At 39.0% G+C, this 6098-nt stretch overlaps 1 pseudogene; it reads left to right on the top strand.

Annotated features, from left to right (window-relative positions):
- Window positions 1-2282: 2282 nt before the first annotated feature.
- LOC100139012 (poly(A) polymerase alpha-like) lies at window positions 2283-3283 on the top strand (annotated as a pseudogene).
- The last annotated feature ends 2815 nt before the right edge of the window (window positions 3284-6098 follow it).

Genomic DNA, 6098 nt, shown 5'->3' with positions numbered 1-6098 from the left:
TCTAGAAGATTTGGTAAGTCTTAATTAGTTCAACCACTGGTTCTTGCAATGCTCCTAGTATGTCTTTAAGACATTTACTTCATTCTTTAGTATCTCAGTTTCTTTATCTGTAAAGAGCATTTACTTCATAGAGGTACAGTGAAACTGAATTGATTATGTATCTGTTCTCGCAGTGTTGCCTTGCACATAGTAATTATACATTGTTAGCTATTCTTATTTTTTAATTAATAAATTTATTTTAATTGGAGGCTAATTACTTTACAATATTGTAGTGGTTTTTGCCATACATTGACCTGAATCAGCCATGGCTGTACATGTGTCCCCCATCCTGATTTTTTATACACTATGTGCCTGACTCTATCTTGTGAATAACAAGAGTAAATGATAGAGATAAATATTCTTTCATCATGATGCTTATGTTTTAGTGGAGAAAAGAGACAGAAACAAAATAAATATATTAATATGTTATTGCATATTATGTTAGGTGTTTTGAATGAAATATACCAGATAGTTGATGTAAATAAGAATAAGTGTAAGAGGGCTCTGATTGATCTGACCCCTCTTTCAAAGAAATGTCTGCAGGTCTCACTATAAGAATGTACTAGGTACTATAAGACCTAGTCAGACAGCAGGGGTACAAATAAAAAGTCTGCAAGAAAAGGAGTTCGTAATAAACTTGGTAAATAGCAAATCAGTGTGTGCATAGAGCTGAGAAGAGATTTAAATTTTATATTCTGATTTAAGTTTGAAGTTCAAATTTTAATGTGAATTTCAGCTCTGTGTAGATTTTATGAGAACCAGAATTGAAAATGGCATCACCAAGGGATAGATCACAGAATGAAGAGAGAAAAGGTACAAACCTGATGCCCAGGAGAGCTCCTTAGTGTGATAAAGATGAGCCTAAAAAGCCAACTAAGAAGTAACAGGCAAAAGGGTGAAAAAAATATAGAAAGAGGATGTGTCATAGAAACCAAATGAATTGACATTTTCTTGGATGGAGCAATCACCAGTGTCAGATTCAGCTGAAACATAAAATACAATAAAGATAGAAAATGTTCAGGATTTAGAGATATAGATATTATCATTCTCTTCAGCAGGAATTTTTTGTTAAGTGATGAGACCATATTCCAGAATAAAATGAGCTGAGAAAATAGAGACAAGTGGAGGGAAAGCTATTCAAGTGGATTGTGAGAGAAGTAGAGTTTATGATTTTATCTAGTGGTTTATGAGGAACTGATTGTCTTCCCTGGTGGCTCAGATGGTAAAGAATCTACTTAGAATGCAGGATACCTAAGTTCAATCCCTGGGTCGGGAAGAAACCCTGGAGAAGGAAATGGCAACCCACTCTAGTATTCTCGCCTGGAGAATTCCATGGACAGAGAAGCCTGGCAGGCTACAGTCTGTACAGTCCATAGGGTCACAAACAGTTGGACACAACTGAGTGACTAACACACACGTGAGAAATTAAATGAAAGTGTTTCTGATATTTTTGCATTTGTTATATAGAAACATATTTAAAAGTTACCAAGAAATGTTCAGTGGAGAAGGAGTGATGGAATTTTCAAGTGAAGAAAGGGAATAAAAGTAGTTGTTTCTTTATAATATGAGAGGAAAAGAAAGTGAAAACACTGGTGGAAAGAATTACATTATGTAAGAATAGGAGGAAGGTTCCATATCGGAATAGAAGGGAATATCAATTATGAGTGGTTGATCAGAATATGAAGCACTTTTCATGGGATATTTATGCTACTGCTACTGCTAAGTCACTTCAGTCGTGTCTGACTCTGTGCGACCCCATAGACGGCAGCCCGCCAGGCTCCGTAGATCTGATCAAAAGATAAAAATAAAGAATTTGGAATTTGGAGACATAGTGAGCAGTTATGTACACAACCGAAGGGGAAAGAAAGAGAGGATATAGCAGAAAGATACATGTTTGGTTGTGTGCCTTGGATTTCTAGAAGTACATTACCCTGTTGGGTAACTCGATCTGATAGAGCCCGGCTTCTATATGAAACCTGTGGAGAGTTTAGTCATTTAGTTACATTCAGAATTGAATTTTTTGAATGAGTAGAGTGAAAAGATTCAATGGATGGGGGGCGTCTTGTTAGGACGAAGCGGGGATGAGGTGAAACGCTTAAAACGGTGTGAGCAGGTGCGGGGTGCGGTTGGACCCAAGGCTGAGGCAGACTCCGCCTCCCTCCGCCTCAGTGGATCGAGCCCAGAGCGTCAGCGGGGGAGGTTGCCAGGGGAGATGGGAGTGCTTGATGGCGGCACGGGAGATGATGCTGTTTCCAGTTACAACGGAGGGATCATAGGCAAACACAGCCTCCACGGAAGCACTGGGATATTACTTCTCCCGTCAGCTTAGATGCCCCCAAGGAGACGGACTGCCTACTTGTACAGAAACTAGTTGAGACTAAGCCTTTTGGGGTTTTTGGAGAGGAAGAGAAACTGCAGCACAGGATTTCAATTTGGGGGAAAGTTAAATAACCTGGTAAAAGAGTGGATTTGAGAAATCGGTGAAAGCAAGAATCTGCCACAACCTGTAATTGAAAATGTTGGTGGGAAAATTTTTACATTTGGATCTTATAGATTAGGAGTATATGCAAAACGTGCCAATACTGATGCATTGTGTGTTGCACCAAGACATGTTGATCAAAGTGATTTTTCACCCCATTCTATAAGTTGAAGTTATAGGAAGAAGTAAAAGCTGTTGAAGAGGCATTTGTAACAGTTATCAAATTGTGTTTTGATGGGATAGGGACTGATATTTTGTTTGCAAGTTTAGCACTGCAGACTATTCCAGAAGACTTGGATTTAAGAGATGACAGTCTGCTTAAAAATTTAGATATAAGATATATAAGAAGTCTTCAGGGTTAAAGGGTAACCAGCAAATTTTACATCTACTACCAAACAGTGACAACTTCAGGTTAACCCTGAGAACTATCTAACTGTGGGCCACACACCACAATATCTATTCTAATATATTAGATTTCCTGGGTGGTGTTTCCTGGGCTATGCTAATAGAAAGAACTTGCCAGCTTTATACAAATGCAACAGCATGAACTCTTGTATGTAAATTTTTCGTGGTATTTTCTAAATGGGAATGGCTAAATCCAGTCCTATTGAAACAGCCCGAAGAATGCAATCTTAATTTACCTGTATGGGACCCAAGAGTTAGTGTATTATTTTTTCCCCTACAAATTTGCACTGCGCAATAAGGAGTAGAAATCATGTGCATAAACTTGAGGGAGACTTCCCATCCTGTTAGGCATGAGCAAACATGTTCATATCACATTTTTTAATCTCAACTAGAATTGTGCTCTGGTGTGAGAAGCAAAATTATGTACCCTGGAGCCACATTTAATTGTACATAGTTTATAATATCAAGGTTACTAACATTTTAATTTATTTTGCATAGAACTACCTTGTAAGTCAAAGTTGTGCAGGCATTTGTGCTTAGAAAATAATAAAATATACTAAAGATTCACTGGATGATTTGATTCAACACTGATTTGATGAATGAATAACAATTAAGCACCTGATATGTGCCAAGACCACTTCTAGAAGACCTGCTATAGTAGTCAAAATATAGACTTTTCTTCTAAACTCATTTTGATGGACTGTCATTCTAGGTGGCAACAAATTCTGTTAACAGAATATAAAAACAAGATGAGAAATAATGGATGGTTAGAAACATATTTTATAGAGTGTTCAGGTGATGTTGGAGGAGAAAATGTAATCATGAGAACAACAATGCACATGAAGGAGGAGGAAGATGAGAGATAGTGCAAAGGTTTTGGTGTTATTAATAAATGTGTGATGTGTGCAAGAGAAAACAAGGGAACCAATATGATTTAACAGAAGAAGTCAGAGAGATGGAAGAGATTGAATAGAATGATTAACTGAGAGACAGGTCTTTTAAGATCTACTAAAAAATTGAAACAGTTTTGGATATTAATTGGAAGGAAATGGAAGGCCTTTGGAGAATTTTAAGCAGAAGGCTGATCTGTAGCATATGTATCTGAGGTCTCATTCCAAGTTTGCATTATACATTTTATGGCCAAGAATGTATACAGGAAAACGTTAGAAGGTCAGTGCAGTAGTTAAGGAGAGACTAAATTGGTATTGGGGCTTCCCAGGTGGCTCAGTGGTAAAGAATCTGTCTGTCAAGCAGGAGATACAAGTTTAATACCTGGGTCAGAATGATCCCAGAAGAAAATGGCAACACACTCCAATATTCTTGCCTGGGAAATCCCATAGACAGAGAAGCCTGGCGGACCACAGTCCATGGGATCGCAAAAGAGTCAGACAGGGCTTAGCAACTAAACAACAACAAGCTGGTATGGACAAAGATTTCATTAAAATAAGGGTCATTAGACTATAAAAAATGGACCTGAATAGAAGCAAAGAAACAACGGTAAGTATAGAGCTTAATAGTGGTGACTCAGAAAACTGCCGAGGTGGAAATCTCATCTTTGGTGATGCACAATTGTTGTCAAAATTTTTGCATTTTCTGTCTCATTTGTTCATGCATAAAATGGGTCCAGTATGTATATAAATATAAACCTTGTATTCAGTTCAGTTCAGTCACTCAGTCGTGTCTGACTCTTTGCGACCCCATGAATCACAGCACACCAGGCCTCCCTGTCTATCACCAACTCCCGGAGTCCACCCAAACCCGTGTCCATTGTGTCAGTGATGCCATTCAACCATCTCACCCTCTGTCGTCCCCTTCTCCTACTGCCCTCAATCTTTCCCAGAATCAGGGTCTTTTCAAATGAGTCAGCTCTTCGCATCAGGTGGTCAAAGTATTGGAGTTTCAGCTTGAACATCAGTCCCTCCAATAAACACCAGGACTGATCTCCTTTAGGATGGACTGGTTGGATCTCCTTGAAGTCCAAGAGAATCTCAAGAGTCTTCTCCAACACCACAGTTCAAAAGCATCAAGTCTTCAGCACTCAGCTTTCTTTATAGTCCAACTCTCACATCCATACATGACTACCGGAAAAACCATAGCTTTAACTAGACGGACCTTTGTTGGCAAAGTAATGTCTCTGCTTTTCAATATGCTATCTAGGTTGGTCATAACTTTCCTTCCAAGGAGCAAGTTTCTTTTAATTTCATGGCTGCAATCACCATCTGCAGTGATTTTGGAGCCCAGAAAAATAAAGTCTGACACTGTTTCCATGGTTTCCCCATCTATTTCCCATGAAGTGATGGGACCAGATGCCATGATCTTAGATTTCTGGATGTTGAGCTTTAAGCCAATGTTCTCACTCTCCTGTTTCACTTTCTTCAAGAGGCTCTTTAGTTCTTCTTCACTTTCTGCCATAAGATATGCCTCATCTGCATATCTGAAGTTATTGTTAGTTCTCCTGGCAATCTTGATTCCAGCTTGTGCTTCTTCCAGCCCAGCGTTTCTCATGATGTACTCTGCATATAAGTTAAATAAACAGGATGACAATATACAGCCTTGACGTACTCCTTTACCTATTTGGAACCAGTCTGTTGTTCCATGTCCAGTTCTAACTGTTGATTCCTGACCTGAATATAGGTTTCTCAAGAGGCAGGTCAGGTGGTCTGGTACTCCCATATCCTTCAGAATTTTCCACAGTTTGTGGTGATACACACAGTCAAAGGCTTTGGCATAATCAATAAAGCAGAAATAAATGTTTTCCTGGAACTCTTGCTTTTTTGATGATCCAGCAGATGTTTGCAATTTGACCTCCGGTTCCTCTGCCTTTTCTAAAACCAGCTTAAACATCTAGAAGTTCACGGTTCATGTATTGCTGAAGCCTGCCTTGGAGAATTTTGAGCATTACTTTACTAGTGTGTAAGATAAGTACAATCGTGCAGTAGTTTGAGCATTCTTCGGCATTGCCTTTCTTTGGGATTGGAATGAAAACTGACCTTTGCCAATCCTGTGGCCACTACTGAGTTTTCCAAATTTACTGACATATTGAGTGCAGCACCCTCACAGCATCATCTTTTAGGATTTGAAATAGCTCAACTGGAATTCCATAACCTCCACTAGCTTTGTGCATAGTGATGCTTCCTAAGGCCCACCTGATTTCACATTCCAGGATGTCTGGTTC

This window comes from Bos taurus, chromosome 20, assembly GCF_002263795.3.
Source record: "Bos taurus isolate L1 Dominette 01449 registration number 42190680 breed Hereford chromosome 20, ARS-UCD2.0, whole genome shotgun sequence".
Classification (NCBI taxonomy): Eukaryota; Metazoa; Chordata; class Mammalia; order Artiodactyla; family Bovidae; genus Bos; species Bos taurus.
This window is presented reverse-complemented; position numbering and strand designations above follow the sequence as displayed.